General features: G+C 40.5%; 1 protein-coding gene across 2 annotated transcripts in view; it reads left to right on the forward strand.

The window, feature by feature from the left end:
- The window catches only part of TMEM117 (transmembrane protein 117), a 226,433-nt gene that overhangs the window by 41,917 nt on the left and 164,028 nt on the right, over positions 1-20,488 (forward strand). Inside the window, exon 1 of one of the 2 annotated variants that reach the window (XM_054839689.1) lies at positions 8,863-8,970. The exons of the other annotated variant lie outside the window; for it this stretch is intronic. The gene's annotated coding sequence lies outside the window, so the exon portion shown is untranslated. Of the gene's footprint in view, positions 1-8,862; positions 8,971-20,488 lie in introns of those variants that run through there. 2 annotated transcript variants of the gene reach the window in all.

The following is a 20,488-nucleotide window of genomic DNA, read 5'->3' on the forward strand; positions in this document are numbered from 1 at the left end:
GTGGCAATCGGTGTCCATGTTCATGGAAACGGGCACAGCCTAGTACTGAAATAGCTGGTGTCAGTCAATATCTGCCCTCTTGCTTTCTGCGGGGTGAAGCCTCTCCTTTCCTGGACCTTATGCCCCAGCCCTAGATTTGTTGCGATCGTTTTGGGAAGCCAACCATGCTGTGCTCAAGGATTCACATTGCTTTTTTGGAATGGACTGAAGGCTTGTTACAGCCATTTTGGGCGTCCATTCCAGCAAAAAGGCAGAAAGCAGATACGAAACAAAGAGTTTCAGTGTCAAACTGCACGACGTAAACCATCAGTCAAACAGAGCCCTTGGATCAGTCCTCTCAAAGTCGAAGTAGAACAATGTGTAGTACTTTTCAAAAGAGGGTTTCTGCAACACACATCATCAAAACCAACTACTTCATGTTGCCATAATAAAGTGGATAAAATAAATCAAGGAGTGGATTATTTTTTCCTGAGTTAATCCATATGAAAGCTATTTGCTTCATGGTTTGTACTTCTGTGCCTTACTGCAACGGCTGACAGCATCGGGACTGACTTCCAGGATAAAGGTCCGAGCCTGCCTGCATGGAGGTTGTAGTCGTAGAGACACGCTGACCTTCGTGCCTATGGACTTGTATGAAACACAAGTATCCAGAATACCCATCTTTCCATTGCAAGGGCTATGAAAGCCTTACAATAACTGTCTAGAAGACTGAGTGAAAAACATCTTTTTTTTTTTTTCACATGTGTTTGCTCCTTGCCCTGTCTCTGATTCGACTTGCCCTGCGTGCTGGCAGGAGAGTGATTCTGATAAGTTTCTTTATGTCAGATGTTTGGCCTCATCAGTGAAAATCCCTTTGTCACTCATGAGTAGGAGCATCATATGCCTTGCATGTGCATGCCAGCGTGGATGGTCCCAGCAGAAGCAATATCCTGCTGAGGGCTTGAGAAACCTGTGCCAGGAGTGCTTTAAAGTTCTGACACGTTACCAGCTCTAAGAAGGTATATATACTGTCGCCAAGATTTGGGTTTTTTTAAAAACTACTTTTAAAGACATTTCACATGTGTCTTAGTGTGGCAAGCCTAAAAAGTGTGAATGTATCCCATAAAAAAGGGTAGCGGTAGGGACTGTAGATTGCTGGGAAGAGCAAAAGCTGAACAAATTGCCGGTATTTGAATATACATTACAGAGCTGTTTGCTGGGTGAAAGCGTGCCTATTTAACTGAAAATTTTGTGTCAGCTTGGAAAGCACCTTTTTAAATTGTAAGTCCCCCTTCTTTTTTCAGTGGCATTTCCTTTTAGGGACCTCACAGTTTCTGGCACTGACCAACTGTACATTAGGTCATTGCTTTTGTACTCAGAGCTGAACATCTGATGAGGAAACATGTCTGTAAAGCTGTTGGAGAATGGTCTGCAGCTATTATTTCTTAATAATATTTCATCCCTGAAAACAGTAAGCAGAAGACGAGCTGGGCACAGGACTGACATCAGGCAAAAACCGTCTGAAGGCACAGGCTTCAGGAACAAGTTGTGTGGTCTGTCTGGTCCTCCTCTGCAAGAAATATGTGGAACAGAGAGTATAAATGTGGAAAATCATCCAGAGGTAGGAAAGGCTCAGCTGTTATTCAGGTTTAGGTTTAGAGACCTGGGGAGTGTAGAAGGACAAGTCAGTCAGAACAGCAGCAGCCGTCTAGAGAGCAGGCCTGGTCAAGGCCGCTGTAAGAATAAGGCAGAAAAAGCTGTTCCTGCAAAAGTCAAAGTAGCCTTAAGTAGTGCTTTATGCTCAAATGAGGAGAGAAGATTTATTTTGGAATAGTTTTAATACTTGGGGAACAGTAAAACCAATTGTAGAGCAAATATTATATTGTGTGATGCCAGGGGCTGAACTGTGCGGTGGGAATGAGGCCACTAAATTTCCTTCAGAGCTTTAAGTTTTTGATGTACTGAGAAGGGTGCTGCCGATTACATCTTCTCAATGGGTGTACGTCTGCGTTAGCCAGTGATATGGTACATTGCGAGAGGGACTCTGATATGACACGATGTGACATATGTTGGCCTGGGGATCTGCTGTTCACACTATGAGTCTTGTGGTGTTTTTTTGAACATGAGCAGATATACAATGTCTGTCATGTTGCAGTCCGTCACGCTTGTGCACAATGGTCCATCACATGTGTACACAACAGTCCTCTGCACAGCGAGCCCAGGCAGTCTCAAGAAGAGGTTAGCTGCCATCTAAAGTGGCTGTGCTGGTTTTGGCTGGGATAGAGTTAGTTTTCTTCATAGTAGCTAGTTTGAAGCTGTGTTTGGGATTTGTGCTGAAAACAGCATTGATAACACAGGGGTGTTTTTGTTCCTGCTGAGCAGTGCTGACACAGAGCCAAGGCCTTTTCTGCTTCTCACCCCACCCCATCAGCGAGGAGGCTGGGGGTGCACGAGGAGTTGGGAAGGAACACAGCTGGGACAGCTGACCCCAGCTGACCAAGGGGATATTCCATACCATATGACATCATGCTCAGCATATAAAGCTGGGGGATGAAGGAGGAAAGAGGGGACGTTCGAAGTGTGATGGCGTTTGTCTTCCCAAGTAACCATTATGCATGATGCAGCCCTGCTTTCCTGGAGATGGCTGAACACCTGCCTGCCCATGGGAAGTGGTGAATGAATTCCTTGTTTTGCTTTGCTTGTGCGCGTGGCTTTTGCTTTACCTATTAGACTGTCTTTATCTCAACCCACGAGTTTTCTCACCTTTACCCTTCTGATTCTCTCCCCCATCCAGTCGTGGGGGGAGTGAGCAAGTGGCTGTGTGGAGCTTAACCGGCTGGGGTTAAACCACAACAGTGGCCCTCTGTGTCAAAGCTGTCACTGTCACTTTGCCTGCTCTGCACTATTCTTTGCCCTCACATGGCTGAAAAAAATCCCCCCTTCCTTTATCCATCTTGCAACAGCTGTGGGAGCCTGTTTGGAGGTCTTAATTCATACTCAGCGCTATTTCCATCCACACGGGCCTGCATATAGTGAATAAATAGAAGGTTTTTTGTATGGTTATAGAGAATAAGAAGATAGTGGCTGCTCTCTTGTGGTACTCAGCTTCTGCTTTGCTGATTTCCCTTCTGCAGAAGTGTCAATCAACTCCTGTCACTTCATTGTAACATTTTCTTTGACCAGTGCTCTGAAGAGGGGAAAACAGTTTGCTTGGAAGCTGAACCAGAGCGTTGCTAGTGGTCACTGAGTGAGGCTGAGGGGTGGGATCGGGAGATGTGATGATGAACGGTGGCTGCACCCAGTCACAGTTGGGGCTATGAATGCACGCTGGGGTCCAGGCCTCTGCAATCTGGCCAGGTGGTCATCTGTCCATCTGTCTGTCCAGGGATGTTACTGCACAACCCCTCTGGGAACATTATGTGCCACTGGCTGTGCCTGGGGTCCTGAGCAGTGTGGTCTTGTTCATATAGCCCTGAGCAGGAGATCATTCTTCAAGTACCTTAATGGTCTTTGGCAATGTGAATTGGGCCCTTTTAAGTGCTTGCAATACCTCATGTTGGACACTATTAACAAAATGCAGTCAGTTATTGGACAAGGCCAATACTGTTAGAAGCGGTAAAATTTAATAAGCAGGAGTGCCGTTGAGCATTTGTAGCAAACCCAAACCTAGTGTGTGCGAAAGCTCAGAGCCCAGTGTGCCAAAGTAAAGCCCTCAAAGGATTAAACAAACAAACTGCTTCACAGAGGGAAATTCTAGAAAGCTAGGGTCAGCATCACTGCCTAGCTTGAAGACTTTCTTAAAACATTTTAAAAATAGGAGTTCATGTAATGAATGGTAACAAGGACAATGCGACAATAACAGAATTTTATGATAATGTTTTATGGTATTGCATGGTTTAAAAAAAAAGACAAACCTCATCAGAGTCATCCTCTGTCTGCTGCTTGAGAGAAACTGGAGCAGTATTGGACTATTGAATTCTCAGGACTTTCCCAGTGATTCTCAATTCACAGTGTGCAGAGCCAGTTAGGTGCCAAGCTCCGTGATGCTCTCTCATCTGAACACCTCCCCTAGTTGCTTGTAATGGATACTCTGTACTACCTTGCCAGAGATCTGATTTCTGCCACTTGTCTTTGGATTCATGGCCTTCATTTTTCAAAATATAGTGTCGCAATGATATTCAAATATTGGGTAGATAAGTCAACTCTCTAGCAGCCCTCTTGCAGAGGATGCCTGGAAGGCAGTCCAGTGGACCGTGACATACTTGTCCTGCACTTTGACTCCTGTAAATGGCCATCTCTGCTATTTTGGAGCTTGAGTTGAAAAAAAGTAGATCTGGATTTCGTTAAAAATTAAGGGTTGTAATGTGCTGGTGAGAGCTGCTAAGATTTTTAAAATGATGATTAGAATGACCTTGGTTTTCAAAGCATATGCAGATCTCTCTCAGTCAAAAAAGCCAAAAGCAGTGGAAAGAGAGTAGTTCCCTCCTCAGCCTTTTATTGTCTCTTGTGTGACAGTGGCCAAACCCGTAGATGTATCCAGTGTCTTCTTTCTGCACATGCCCGTAGCCACTGCTGGAGGACTGATCAGCATCGTTGTGACCTCCTTCATATGTCAGTACCATATGTCCCCATTACCAGTGGCATCCTGCATGCTACAAGGCATGCTGGTGTGCAGTTCCAGCATGGTTTCACAGGAAGAGAGGCCTTTATCTGCATATTAAAGGTTCCTGTAAAAGTGCGTGGTACAAATGTGTTGTGCAGGTGTGGACAGAAGGTTTGACAGTTAAAAAAGTGCCTGCATTGTGTCCAGGGCCCTCAGCAAGTTTGCTGATGACACCAAGCCGTGTGGTGTGGTCGACACGCTGGAGGGAAGGGATGCCATCCAGAGGGACCTTGACAGGCTGGAGAGGTGGGCCCGTGCGAACCGCATGAAGTTCAAGAATGCCAAGTGCAAGGTCCTGCATGTGGGTTGGCACAATCCCAAGCACGACTATAGGCTGGGCGAGGAATGGATTGAAAGCAGCCCCAAGGAGAAGGACTTGGGGGTATTGATTGATGAGAAGCTCAACATGACCTGGCAGTGTGCGCTTGCAGCCCAGAAAGCCAACCGTGTCCTGGGCTGCATCAAAAGAGGTGTGACCAGCAGGTCGAGGGAGGGGATCCTGCCCCTCTACTCTGCTCTTGTGAGACCCCACCTGGAGTACTGCATCCAGCTCTGGGGGCCCCAGTACAGGAGAGACATGGAGCTGTTGGAGCGAGTCCAGAGGAGGGCCACGAAGCTGATCAGAGGGCTGGAGCACCTCTCCTATGAGGACAGGCGGAGAGAGTTGGGGTTGTTCAGCCTGGAGAAGAGAAGGCTCCGGGGAGATCTAATGGCAGCCTTCCAGTACCTGAAGGGGCCTACAGGAAAGATGGAGAGGGACTGTTTATCAGGGAGTGTAGTGACAGGACAAGGGGTAATGGGTTTAAACTGAAGGAGGGTCGATTTAGATTAGATGTTAGAAAGAAATTCTTTACTGTGAGGATGGTGAGGCACTGGAACAGGTTGCCCAGAGAGGTTGTGGATGCCCCCTCCCTGGAAGTGTTCAAGGCCAGGTTGGATGGGGCTTTGGGCAACGTGGTCTAGTGGAGGGTGTCCCTGCCCATGGCAGGGGGGTTGGAACTAGATGATCTTTGAGGTCCCTTCCAACCCAAACCATTCTATGATTCTGATTCTATGAATTGTGACACTTTTCAACACTTTTCAGACCAAGGGCATGTATTTAATCTGCAATGCCCGTGTCACCTGCCCAGTAGCCTGGAGCCATCTTATATCAGAGCAACATCTATTTTAATCATAAACATTACCTATATACATGCAGTTCAGGCATTATGTGCTCTAATATAAGTACTGTCCCGACAGTTATCAAGTAACTCTGGCCACTGCTTGAGGTCCCATCTAGCTCCTGACCCAGTGAACTCTTGGAACAATCATTAACTGTGTGGTACCTGAACAGGTAGGCTGAAGTGCAGGTCTTGTATGTCTTTTATCAAAGTACCATTGAATACTTTTTTAAAAAGTGAGGGATTTGTGTGTTTATTTGTTAACTACAGTCATTTAGATTCTCGAACTTCAGCAGTGATTTTGAGCTGTGTAACACCTAACAGATAAGGATCAGAGCTTATTTATTTAAGGCTGTAGTGGAAACATAAATGAACGGAGGAATTTTTTTTTTTTTTAATCAAATGGGAAAGAAGGATGAAAAAGTATTCCTGGTGTGCATTCCGAGTGCATTGCGGCAAGGCCCACGCGGTGGCAGCAAAGGGCACATTTAACGGTAGAAAAGCTAAATCCAGTGGAAGTATACAGCGATCCTTTCTATCAAACTTTTTGTCTGGATTTTTCTGTGCCACAAGCAAATTCACAGCCCTTAATCCATCGTGTCTTTCTTTAAAGGAATTCTGGGTCTTGAACTGTCCAGGGAATGTATCATATTTTTGTCATTTATATGGGACCTTTGTATGCTTAACATGCTAAAATAATCTTAAACCTACATATATTGAAGGTTTTTTCCAATTGTATTGCTTTTAACCAGAGAATATATTGCCTAAAGGAAATATATTCTCTCCTTTGGGACCCTGCATCAGTAAATAATGCTTTGATATTTAAAATTACAACACATTGATGTACTTTTCATATGACATCCAAAAATCAGAGTTGTGACTACTTGTCTCATAAATGTCAGCTGTCTTGTCTTAGATAAAGTGATTTTCAATTGACCAAAGGATATTCAGGTGCATCATTATTCAACATTGTAAAGTGTCATTAAAATTGTAGACACAAACCATTTTCTCTTTTGATGCTAATTGTCACATTACTTTAGAAATAATACGAGTCGTCGGGATTGTCGTCTTTGAGTGCTGAAAGTGTCAGGAGAGGGTTTGGAGTGAATTTATTACCTGTGCTGTCAAAGGGTTTCAGCTATTCTTATAAAGCACTGGGAGAGAGTACATCTTTTTGGTGTACTTTTGTCTTCTCTTATTGCTCATTTCTTTCACAGAAAGAGTTTGAAATTACAACACGGTTTACATTAATAGAAGAAATTCCTTAGGAATAAAAAATATTCCTTTAATTAATTAATTAAGGTTAATTTTGAAGACTACTCTGAGTGAATTAATGAATTGGGACCCAATTACAAACAATTTGCATTTGACAAATGCATATAAAGAGGATTTGCATTTTGTTTAACAAGCTGAAACAAGGAAACAACTAGATACATTTTTAAAAGCCACAATAATAGCTTTCTATTAAATACTTTACCTTTATCTAAACTATTTACTGTTCCTTTTCCTTTTTCCCCAGTTGTAGCTAAATACAGATTATTGTGTCCCTGTAAATGTGTGTTTACTGAAGACTTTATACTACATCTTGTTCAGGATTCTGTGTTTTAGTTTGTTTGATTGCTTTTTAATGAGTCAAGGATTATTCATCATTAGGATAATTTTTAGAGCAAGTTTTAGGAACAAACAGGAATGTGTTTTCCTAACCACTCTTCTACGGAACTGCAAGGTCCACAGTGGATCTGTATTAGCCCTTCAGACCACCTTCATAGCTGTGTTTATCCAGCCATATGTTTCATGAGCTTTATCGTGACATATCCTTTGTATGTATCTGGTTTAGTTATGTATTTATGCCATAGTCATGACATAAAGCAAATCCTAAATTGTTGTTGGTTTGTTGTCTTTTGGGGTTTTTTTGGTTCAAGCTCTCAGCTGGAAAAAAGGGCTTAGTATTTGTCCCTACTCAGTTGGCAAAGATAATGGTGTTATACTGTGGGCTTCAGAAAGTTGAAGCTTTTATGAACTGCTGGAAGGAAAGCAAACCCATGAGTCCTCTGTGCCACTCTCAGACACTAATCCTTTGGGGTCGTCATAAGTCTTTCCCAAACAGTACGTGGAAAACAGGGACTCCCTTAGAATACATGTAGGTTCTAAACAGCATAGGCCATTATGGGCTATTACATACACTATGTGATGTATATAGAGGGCAGAAAGTTTAATACAGTTTTAAGAATTACAGATGTAAATATTGCTCCAAGAATGCAGAAGGCTGCAGTCTTTAAGTGGTCTTCCAGTGAAGCTTTTTATTGCAGGTTGTCATCCTCGCTGGGATCCTAAGTCACAGGTGTCTAGTGAGATCACATCAGCAAAAGGAACCATGTTTTCCAAGTCACTGTGATTGAAAAAGTCTCCTGAACCAGCATTAGTACTTGAGAATTAAAGTTAAAAATTTCCAAGCTAGTTCAAGGTGTTTCAACCTTTACAGCTAAACATACTCTTAGTCATATCACCTGGTGAAAAAGTACCTCTTGGTTCCATATGCTAGATCTGCCATATTGCTTCTGTCTTCTGTGAAGTAGACTTTGGCAAGCTTTTCCTTATTCTAAGCCAAGAAATGGCAAAGCAAAGAAAATGCTTAGTTTGGATGTAGTTAAAAGATGGCAATTCTGAAATCCCAAACCCTTTAAAGAGTAAGAAATCCATTCCCCAAACCACACTGTCTGTCCAGACAGAGGACAAAGTAAGTCTTGCACATCACAGAACCAGCATAGAATCAGCATAGATCCCAGGGTGGATGGATGTAGACATGATACCAAAAAGGTCCCTTATCCATAAAGACATCTCAGGATTACCTTGTGGTCAGCAGGATCAAAGGCTGCCAAAAAAACTGTGGCACAGTTGGAGCTCTGTTATCATGAAGTATCCATAATACAGGTTGATCAGTTTGAAAGCAATGTTAATCCCGTTGATAGAATGACTGAAATTAATACGAGTTTGTGGAGAAAAACAAACTGCAAGGGAAAAAAATTATCCAAGGCAAACCATTTTCCTGTAAACTCTTTTAGGTACCTTAGGAGGAAAGGCCAAACCAAAGAGATTCAAGTGACACAAATCAGTTCTGGAAGGAGTTCTTTGTCAAGACATAGGCAGAGGACCCAGCTTGGGAGTTAAGTACTTATCATGTTTATTGCCTGAATTACTCTCAAGTACTTGTAAGTGTATAAGTAAGAACTATAGTTGTAGCACTGTTGTAAAATCCCCTTTCTTTAAAAGCTTTTTTCCTATTGCTAAAATTAATGACTCTGGTTTTAAGAAGGTTGTCACTGATCAGAGATGCCAGAGGGAAGAACTCTAAGTGCTGAACACAGCAAATATAAAAGGATGTTGGAGTCTGCAGTGGGAAAACCATGTGAGAGACAAAGGCATGTCCAGCACCAAAGGGGTCACGCTCAAGCCCTGGATTGGATAAGTAGCCCTGGAACAAGTAGCCCTGGTGGCTGTGACACAGAGGTCCTGTGGTGTTGCCATGGTGACACTGATGTGACTTTGGGAATGTCTTAGGGCTGTATAGGCTGATTCTCCTTTCCTCCTTTCAAATAAGTATCCTCTCCAGTGCCAGGGATAACTGACTAGCTGAATTGATCATGGCACAATGTAGTTAAACCTTATGCAAAAGTTAATTTATGGTGCTGTTACATAGAATCATAGAATCATAGAATGTCCTGAGTTGGAAGGGACCCATAAGGATCTAGTCAGTCTAACTCCTGGCTCCATGCAGGACCCGCTGAATCAGAGCATATGACTGAGAGTGTTATCCGGATGCTTCTTGAACTCAGTCAAGCTCAGTGCTGTGACCACTTCCCTGGGGAGCCTGTTCCAGTGCCTGAGCACCCTCTCAGTGAAGAACCTTTTCCTGATATCCAACCTAAACCTCCCCCATCGCAGCTTCATTCCATTCCCTCCGGTTCTGTCACTGGTCACCAGAGGGAGGAGATCCGTGCCTGCCCCTTCGCTCCCCCTCGTGAGGAAGCTGTAGGCCGCGATGAGGTCTCCCCTCAGTCTCCTCTTCTCTAGGCTGAACTAACCAAGGGATTTCAGCCTCTCCTCATACGTCTTCCCCTCTAGACCCTTCGCCATCTATGTATTTTGTATTTGCTTTTATTCCTTTTTTGAAATATTATGCTTGTTTAAAATGAAAAAAATCCACAATTTAAAATATGCAAAATGACAATTAATATGTTTGTATTAATATGACACTGTATATAAAAGAGTTCATGAAGGAACTTGTTCATTTTTTGATGGTATAGTAAAGTTGGCCATTTTTGAAGTGGTTTTGTTCACATCAGAAATGCAATAACAAGGCAGATTTTTCCTCTGCCCATCCTGTGGGCACTCACTGACATCTTTTTGCCTTTTTGAAGGTACATGTAATGGCTACAACATTACTTTTTAATTTCATACCACTCTGGATTGAATTGACACATAGACACTGAGAGTGTTTTTCCTCAATCACACTATGACATTGTCACTGTGGCATTGTCCATCAGGATTCTGTGAAAATACTCTGCTCCATCAGCCCTCTTGCCAGTTCAGGAGCCATAGCGTTGCTACTGTCTATGTGCCTTGTTTTCTTTGCGCATGATGCGTGTGAGTTGAGTCTCCTGAAGACTGAAAAATGCTTTGCTCTAACCCAGATTGTTGAGTTCCAAAGGGAAAAATAACCTGAGCTAAAGTTAGTGGGTTACCCTGCGTTTGCAGCTTATACTGTGGGGCTGTATGTCTATGGTTAATTACGTTGTAGGAGGCTGGAAGTCTGACGACACCTCCTGAGTCCTGTTGGGATACAGCCCTGTCAGGATGATCTGGGTAAAGGGTAGTGTTTTCTTGTGTAGGAAATCAGGTCCTCAGGTCACCTTTTCTCACGATAAACTAGGAAATCTGTACTATTAAGAGGTTTTTCCTTTACCAGGGATGAAACTAGAATTGGGCCGTATCTTCTGCAGGGCATTCTGAGAGGAACTACTGGCAATTTCCACTAGCTGAGGAGCTGGTCCATTGCTGTCTCTTTCTCTCATTTCCTGTTAGCTCATAGGAAGACATCCAGATAAACACAAATAAAATTTTAATTAATAGGAATTTAATAATGAGCACTTCCATAAAAAGCATTTTTTTTAAGAAGGAAAATGCTTCCTGGCACTTTTCACCCTTCACTTTGGCTGAAAACCCTGAAGATACCAAGTACCTAGAATGGAAAAATATGTAGCACAGCTGCCACCCTAGCAAGACATTTGCTTGCTTTAGGTACTGCTGCTGTATTCTCTTTTTTTATCATTTTAACTGGAGAAGAGAGAGCCCACCTGTCCCTAGCATCTCTGCCAGTAACGAGGTAGGTGGTAGCAGCAGATGGGTAGGCAGCCTATTCCCCAGCCTTGTTAGGCTGCTGGAGTGGAGGGTGCAGCTGTGATTGAGACTGCTGAACATGAAAGCTGTGACAGACAAGAAAAAGAATTGGAAAGTGCAGAAAGAAAATTTGTAGGCGCTCGTTTCCCTCTGGCAGCAGCATAGCAGCAGCTGATGTGGCTGAGACAAATTTGGCCCATATGATGCTTTCAGCTCCCACGGGGCAACACCTGGGATAATAGTCTCTTGTAGCGCCCTTCTGATGGCCCTGAGTGCATTCAATGCCTCACATTTGAATGAGGCTACTTGTGTGAATGAAATTGAGCACCTGAGGTAGCCCTTGCCAGATTATGGCCCTAATACTGGTGATTAAACTGCTCTTGCTAGAGAGGACAATCTAAATTATCTCTTCTCTTCATCGCTTAGTAGTACAAGAGAAAATGGAAGAAAATGAAAGACCAGGTTTACTTTCAGAGTAAATACGACTTGAGTTTATTTAAGCATTCATGATTGCACCCCCCCCTCCCAAAAGTACATACTTTTGTAAAACATATTTTGTTGTCATCTTGAAAAATCAGAGCACAGAAATTTTTATAGAAATGTTGGAGTTTAGCAAGTGATAATACATTTCTTCCCATTCCTTTATCTGATGTTATAACCATCAATCACCCTAGAACTACAACTGTAACAAAAATAAGTTGTCCATTTAAAAAAAATTTACTTGCATTTTTCAGCAATTGTATGTGTTCTAGGCCTGCTTAAAAGGAATCTATAAATGTGAGGTAAATAAAAGTGTGCTTTTATGATTAACCTGCAGGATTACTGCAGCTTTTCAGAACAGGGTATTTGGCTTACAGGTGACACCTGCTCATGAGTAAACTCATGCCTCTACAAATCAGCAGATTAAGAGATGTGCTTGTAAATGTGAACTTTTTAACGTTTCATTCAATTTACCAATAAATGACTACTTTTTTCTAATCTAGAAATTTTATATTTTTCTTTAAAAAATTATGTTTTTTACTCAAACTAGAGAGTTTTAGCATTTTACCTGTGAAATGGAAACTGTGAACAGTTTTTGAGTTTTTAGAAAAAACAGGTTTATTCCAGTAAAAAAAAAAACAGTTGAAAATCTACTTGCTTGATACAAACCCTTTAGTCTCCTTGGATGTCATGGAGAGATTGGAAATATTTAGTTTACCAGACAGTGAAAGGCACAAATTAAGAGGGTAAGGCAATAGCAATCTCATTCCTGTTACTTGCATTATTTTAACTGATATTTACCTGAGTTAATCTAAAATGAAGCTAGTAGTATTTTTATTATGGGCTTGGACTTGAATCCATAGTCTTTTCTAAGCAATACTCATGATATGGAGCAACCTTCATATCTAGTTCCCCAACAACACAACAGACAGTAAATTTGGGGAGGCAGAAAAAATATTCAAGATTTGATAAAGGAAATTTAGTCTACAAAAATTACCGAGGAGGTTAAAGGCTTTCCTGCTTTATTTAATTTCTTTTTTCATTCGATTACTTAGATACATTTCCTGTTTCTTCTCTCTGTGAGTCTTCGTGCCAAATTTTGAGTTCTTTAGTCAGAATACCCATGGGATGATCCAGGATTTTTGCTTGGTAATAGCTGCAACACTCCTTTCTTTTAGTGGTAAAGAACAAATAGTGTCTTAGAATTTCTTCAGCCTTCTTCACAGAAATACATTTTGAGCCTTTTTCCCACTACACTCTTCTACAGGTTTTGAAGTGAATGTTGTTATTTGCTGTGCAGCAACGGTATGCAAAATTTTGATACAGGACTCACTACTGGTTTTTAATTTTTTTTTTTTTGTATTTGTGCCAAAACTGTGTATTTTGTAGTTTCAGCACCCAAAGGAACTTCACACTTGAATAAGTAGCCAAACCACCAGTTACAGCAAATTGATGCAGTTATTATTTCAAATAAAACTTTGAATGCTTGCTGTAAAAAGTTAACAATCAGTCCAAAATTCTTCAAGCATTCAAAGATCATTTTGAATAACGTAGAAATAAGTACTTACAGCTGTACTAGATGGCAGAAAAATTTGCTAAATTAATGAAAACAACTTCTTATAATGAATGTACCCAAATCTCCATGTTACCATTGTTCAATTAAATTTAGTGTTAAAGCATTATAATTAACATGACATTTTCAGTATTATTCAGACAAAATGCAATTACATCCACTGAGATATTTACCTTTTCAATTCTGTAGAGATATTCTGTGACAGGAGGAATGGACAGTATATTTTAGAGTGTCTTGGCTGTGTTTGTTTGTGAATTGGTAAATATATACATATATATGTAGAGACAGAGGAATTTTAATGAACAACTATTTCTGAAAAAAATGAAAAGGCTCTTTTTTATTCTAAAGATTTATTTAAAGATCTTTTGTTTTTTCTTCTTGTTCTTTTTTTTTTTTTTAAGTAAAACTTTTAATGCAATTCACCAATTCAGGAATGAATGAGCTTGAAAGCAGCTGAGCACAAAATTCCAAAATTGCATGCCAAAGTGGTGTACATATAAGCATGCAAAAGGATTAATGTAAGTTAGGATAGAAGTGTTTTCCAATGCAAAAATTTTCCATGCAAAGATTTCTTACAGAAAATTTTTGAGTACTGTGCAGATGGGTTAGAAATATTTTGCCACTTACCAATGCTCACCTAGCAAAGTGTAGGTTGGGAATTTATTTTTAGAGACATTTTTACTGTGAAAGAATCAGCATGACTGTGACGGAGAGCACCGCTGGTTGTAAAAGTTACAATGAAACATTGAAAATGACACGGTTAGAACCTATCTAAATGGAAGCAACCTGTAAAAAAGAATTGCGATAAAATGGCTTTCAGTGACACATGCACTGAAAAGTAAAGATACACAATAGGTTCTGCTTCTTTCAGGTGACCCATTGTAATACCTCCAGTCTATCTAACACATAATGGTAACTGAGAACATAAGCTGATACCAGGTAACAGCAGCATTCGACACCTACAATTAGTTGTCCAGTGATGAATAAATGATAATAGAATCAAAAGAACCTTTTTCTAGCCTTAAAATGCTTGTGAGGCTAAGAAAGGGAATATTGCTTTAGCACTTCGCCATCTGAAGTAACAGGAGGATGACACCCCGCTCCATATAAAGCACAGGCGAGGGCCTTTGTTCTTAGAGGAGTGAAGGCCAGTACCACGTGAACTCCCCGACGCCAGCAGGTCCCCTCCTGAGCAGTGTGGCAGCAGCGGCAGAAACCTGCAGTTTTGGTTCTGAGACACCAGCTATCAGTGACCTGTGTATACTGTGCTTCTCGGGCTTAGTATTGAGGCTTGCAAGATTGTCTCAGGGACAGAAAAAAAGAAATCTTATCTTATGGACTTCAGAAACATGTGTCACAAAAGCCTGGAAGTTTCCAGGGCTGAAAATATTCCTCTTAGCCTCTGGTCATATGTAGCAACATGTAGCACTTGAGGCCACAAAGACATCTTCTTGTCGTCTTCAGAGTTTTATTGTTGAGAATTAAAAATGGCTTTCTCACAAAACTTACTCACTAGAAGCATTCCACACTGAAATGGTTTTCATATGTGCATACAAAAAGGTGAATGTAAGTTAGGATGGAAAAAATTATGTGCAGCAAAAAATTCCCGCCAGTAAGTTGAAACCCAAATTCAATAAGCTAGAGCATAACAGCACCACAACCAATGCATCAATGATCAGTTCTTGCGGCTCAGAAACATCTGCGTTATGAGATATTTCAGTTTGGTTTTGGTTTGGTTTGGTTTTTTTTTTTTTTTTTTCAAGTAAGAATTGTCCATGTCCTTCAGGAAATGGAGAGTAAATGCTCAGTTCTCATATTGGCAGGGTTGAGTAGGAAAACCTTGGTTTTAATCTATTGCTGAAAGCATCTCGTGTCCAGGAGACAGGTCATATACCCCAGGTTATTTCCACACAGTGGATATTAACATCCAGGTTCTCCCTTTTCTGCTTTGCTTTATGTTGCAGCTGCATAAATGAATTCACAGGCAGTAAATAAGCAGAGTGCACACAGTGTCAGAGAGATTGCTTGAAACCTGTAGCGATCAACACTCCATATGATTATATGTGCTCATCTGGTATTACTGGTTCCAGCTGCTTTTCATTTCAAAAAGACCACAGAGTGAAAATGGCTGTAAATAAATAATTTCTTTTGTTTAGCACAAACTTATGCTCAGGGTTTATACATTAAAAATTACAGTAGGCTGGGTTAGAAAATTTCAAATGCTGCTAGGACTTCTGCGATTCTTTCCCTAGGTTTTCCAATTCCACCTTTCAGAGAATTTTTACTGTTTCAAAGAAAAACACAGTGGTTGAGGAATGGGGAGGCTTCAGGTCTCTTGAGCTTGCCCTATGAATGTCTATGAATCTGGGTGGAGATCCCTAAGTCCCAGCGGGAGGCTTGAGATCACCCAAGCGGTGGTTCATTTTAAAGCAGACTCCATGGCATTTGAACCAGCCTATATTATGGTTGCTACCATCTAGCTAAATTCTGTCCTAGAGGTTACAGACTGCTCTGAGAATTGCATGAGTGTTTCTAATACCATAATAAATCAGGAATCTTTCTACTGAAGTGAAGGGATCAGGATTTGTCTCTTAAAATGACCCTAACAATTGAGGAAAAGTCTTGGAATTAAAAAATATGCAAATTACAGAATCAAATAACAAATCAAAAGGAGTATATTTTTATTTAAGGGCTTGGATACTCTTGCCAGTATGTCATCCTTCTGGCTCTATGCACGAGCTGCACACAGTCTCAGAAGACCATAGGACATGAAAAAGCAAATGGTGCCTCAGTAGAACTCCTTGTTCTCCACAGTGAGCAGGAATCCCACCACTTTTTATCAAAAGGAGGTTGAGGAAATAAGTAATGCTGGCTGTGGTCCTGCATATCTTTATAGAGCAAGGTTTAGGGTGGTCAGCAGGATGATTATATCACATGTATGCCACTTTACAAAAAAAATTTATTGAGACAAACTAACTATACGAGTCATGCTCAGACTTTGAGCAGTTGGCCCATATTCATGATGCTTCTCATTGTCTTGTGACACTTACAGGCAAAACTGTGTAGTTGTCAGAGTTATTCAGGGTTTTACTATTAATTTTTATAGTAACAGGCTTCCTCTTGAGACCAAAGGTTACTGCCTGTCATGCTCCTGTGCTGGATTAACATCAGTATAGTTCCATATTACTCTAATTTATAGAATCAGAATCATTTTGGTTGGAAAAGACCTTTAAGATCAACAAGTCCAATCGTTAACCCAGTACTGCCAAGTCCACCACTGAATTATGTCCCTAAGCACAACATCTACACGTCTCTTAAGTACCTCCAGGGATGGTGACTCAACCACTTCCCTGGGAAGCCTGTTCCAATGCTTGACAACCCTTTCAGTGAAGAAATTGTTCCTAATATCCAATTTAAACCCCCCCAGCACAACTTGAGGCCATTTCCTCTTGTCCTTTCACTTGTTCCTTGGGAGAAGAGACCATCACCCACCTGGCTACAACCTCCTTTCAGGCAGTTGTAGAGAGCGATAAGGTCTCCCCTCAGCCTCCATTTCTCCAGACTAAACAACCCCAGTTCCCTCAGCTGCTCCTCATAGGACTTGTGCTCTGGACCCTTCACCAGCTTCATTGCCCTTCTCTGGACATGCTCCAGGACCTCAATGTGTTTCTTGTAGCAAGGGGCCCAAAACTGAACACAGTACTCGAGGTGCAGCCTCACCAGTGCCAAGTACAAGGGAACGATGACTTCCCTAGTCCTGCTGGCCACATTAATTATATTTTATATTATTATATTATTTATATTTAATACTAAATTATATTTGCAAGAAATCAGAAATTATATCTTGCTAACATTTTGATTTCTCTGTTGACTTCTTAAATTTAACCTTTATTTTCATTACTCTTTGTATCATTATAAAGTGAGCATCTTTTTTGGTAATGGAAACTTGTCATTCAGTTGAACATACGTATCTGTGGAGCCAGTGAAGGACAATGTGGTATCAACTGTGAATGTCTCTTACCTATTGACTTATATTGACTTATGCCAAGAGATAGTAGATTTTAAACAGAGCCCTATTTGGAGGCAAAGATTTGAGTTTTCTCAAATTGAGTTTTTCTGTGAAGAGACTGAGTGAATTTGAAGGAACAGTGTGTGCTGTGAAGAGAGGCTATCCACTATCGTAAGTTAGAGGAAGACTGGGCTGGGAAAAGAAAGCAGGGAAGGGACTTTGCCTTGTCCAAAGCAGACTTCAAGCTTACAGAAGTAAGGGCACGCTGCTGAAGATGGTTCATTGCAGAATAGTTTAAACAGATCTTTATTTTGTAAAGATCTGCAATTGTCTGGTGTTTTTTTAGAAACAAAAGTGACTGTGGTTAAAAAATCTTTGTATGTAAGTCATCTTGTTCATTAAAGGTTAACAAAGAAGCTAAGTGCTTCTTGTTACAGAGAATGCAGTTGTGAAGGAGTATTTAAGTAACAGACCAAGTACATCAGGTTTTAGTAGGTTTTCAGAGGCTCATGGTTTAAGCGGTCTTAAGCCTGCAAAATGTAGGTCTCAAGAGAAGTGAGGAGTAAAAGAAAAGCAAGTGCCCATCAGACAGCGTTCCTGAAAGACAGGCTTTGAAAAGTGACCCAGCACTTCCCTAAGACAGTTGGATTAGGAAAATACGTGATAAACTGCTTATATCTGTTTGCAGCTGACTGGTGTCATCGAAGAGGAGAGCCTGGACTTTACATTTTATCTAACAGCATACCTTTTCAGGTCAGCCCAGATCTGCTGCTGTTTACTGGTGCTTTCTAGTTCAAAACAATGTTTATTGCACGCAAAAATAAAAAGTAGTGAAAGGTAGAAACCCATTCTTTCTGTTGAGGTTGTTTGGGTCCTAATAAAAATGTTGAATCAGTTTTTACTTTTTTCAAACTGTTTTCCTGATCTCTACTTTTCAGGCTGGGAAATTCAATACAGAAAAGTACATTTCGTTTGTTGGATGTTAGAGAAATGCTCTTTTGGGGGTGGCGTGAGTGGGTCATTGTGATAAGGAAACCCAGGTAGATGGATCACAGGTAGCAATGCCTGTAGTCTCTAGCAGAGATGTGGATTCATTTTGTACTGGTATAAAGCTGGTGGTTCATCCAGAAATTTTTTGCTTTTGTGTATGGAAAACTATATTGAAATTATAAAATCAGAATTAAGGCAGCTAGAGGGCACTGTGGCTAAACATTTGTAATCTGGCTTTTAACAAGACCTGATTTACTTGCCAGACATAAACTATAATTTGGAATTAACAATAGCTTTAAAGTTACCCCTCATGTCTTTTGTCATTTTTAGACTGCATCAGAATTACTAGAAAAAAGCATTTGAAAGATGTGCTGTTTCTGTCTCTCATGAGCTTTTGAGTGAAGTGCCAAAAATGTACAGAACAGTGTATTATTGAATTCCCACAAAAGAATATATTGACTATAAACTATATACATATTTACAGTGCCATCTGCACATTTTCAGATGTTGAAATCTTCTATCCATTACTCACATTTGTCTAATTAATAAATAATTGCTAAGGGAAGTTGTTATCCATATGTTGCACTAGGATCTTTATGTATGTAGATAAGTGACAGATGTGATAAAAGTTGCTCTCTGATCAGGGATTCAGTGCAGTGCATAAAATATTGCTTTGTGAGTTTGTTTGGTCTTTACTCTGAATGTTTGGGAAACTAAGTAAAACAAAAATTGGGTTTCTGTAACCTGCTCAGTTCTTTCACACATAACTAGCAATATTTCATCTGTGAAATGAATCTCAGGGATATTTTACCGAAGAAAGATTCCAGACTTTGACTTACTGAGAATGGCAGCTTCTGAACACACAAGGTTGGGTTTAGGGTCAAATTTTGTTGTATAGATTTCCGCAAGGAATGCCTTGGCCCTCCTGTGACCTCATTTAAACCAGTAAAACAGCCTATTGTGAATTGGTACTCATCTGAGCAAAGTACACTGAATCTGTCCGTAAGTGAACTGCTGTGAATTAATAAGTCAGGAGCCAGATAACTCACTCTAAATCACAAGGTAATCTGTACTGGATATGTGATACGTGCACAGCTAATGGAGAAAAAGATAGGCTTTACAAAATCTGTCTTTAAACGTATACAGAAAAGTATATTGAGAGACTTAGGGCTATGGTGCAATTTAAAATAAGCAATTCAAAGTGCTAACTTTTGTTTCCTGTATAAAACTGGTGACAATCAAATGAAATATTACATTATTTTTCACAATTCCAGAGTTCTTGGCTTAATATTTCATCAGGATGCAACCTGGCTATGTGTACGGTTCTTTAATGCAAAGTTTACTAACTGATGTGGCTGAATGCTTTTATCTACATAAATCACATACCAATTAACTACTGTTATTTAAACACACCATCTATTTGCTGGAATCATTTATTAATCCCACCTAATTTGGTGTGTGCTGGTAACTGTTCACAATTGTGCAATTCATCTGGGATTAGTTTCATGCTGCGTGTTGCAGCTGCACCATGACTCCACTCCTCTCTTTTGTCTCTGTTTTATTCCGGAAGGTGACAATATAGGTAACAGCTGAGCCAGTTATCAGTCTTGAGTTTATTGGTGGATTGAGTGCATGCTCAAGGCAAAGATAAAATTATTTCTGTCCTTAGAGGATGGAATTTTTCAGGCTGCTTATGATTGAGCTTATTGTTGATTTTTGGCCTTATTATTTTCCAGTGTCATTGAAAAATATGTCTACACCTTTGCAGCAGCACTAAGTATATCCTGTAGAACATCTGAATTTGCAGTAGGCTCGCAAACAGTAAATATAGATATTGAATTTTTGTCACCCTACCAATAGCTATTCTACTTCTGTGTAATATTGTACAAAGTATATGTTTAAAAATGTTAATTGGAACCTACTATGCTGACTTAAACAAATGGTTGAGCTAAGTGTATTAAATTAATGATTTGTAAGATTTGTTACCAGCTTAACCTTCAGTACTTTTAATTAAAGGCAACTGATTTTTATCGGTTTGGTTGTTCTTTACTTTCAAGGAGAAAACTGCTATTATAAACCACCAAAAAGAAAAGAAAGTTTATTGGGGTAGGTGTGAAAAGAATCAAACTGACCTGCTAGAATCCTTAGATTACAGGGAACCTTCACAGAATCACAGAATCACAGAATGGTTAGGGTTGGAAGGGACCTCAAAGATCATCTAGTTGCAACCCCCCTAC

This window comes from Grus americana, chromosome 1 (genome assembly GCF_028858705.1).
Source record: "Grus americana isolate bGruAme1 chromosome 1, bGruAme1.mat, whole genome shotgun sequence".
In the NCBI taxonomy this organism is placed as follows: domain Eukaryota; kingdom Metazoa; phylum Chordata; class Aves; order Gruiformes; family Gruidae; genus Grus; species Grus americana.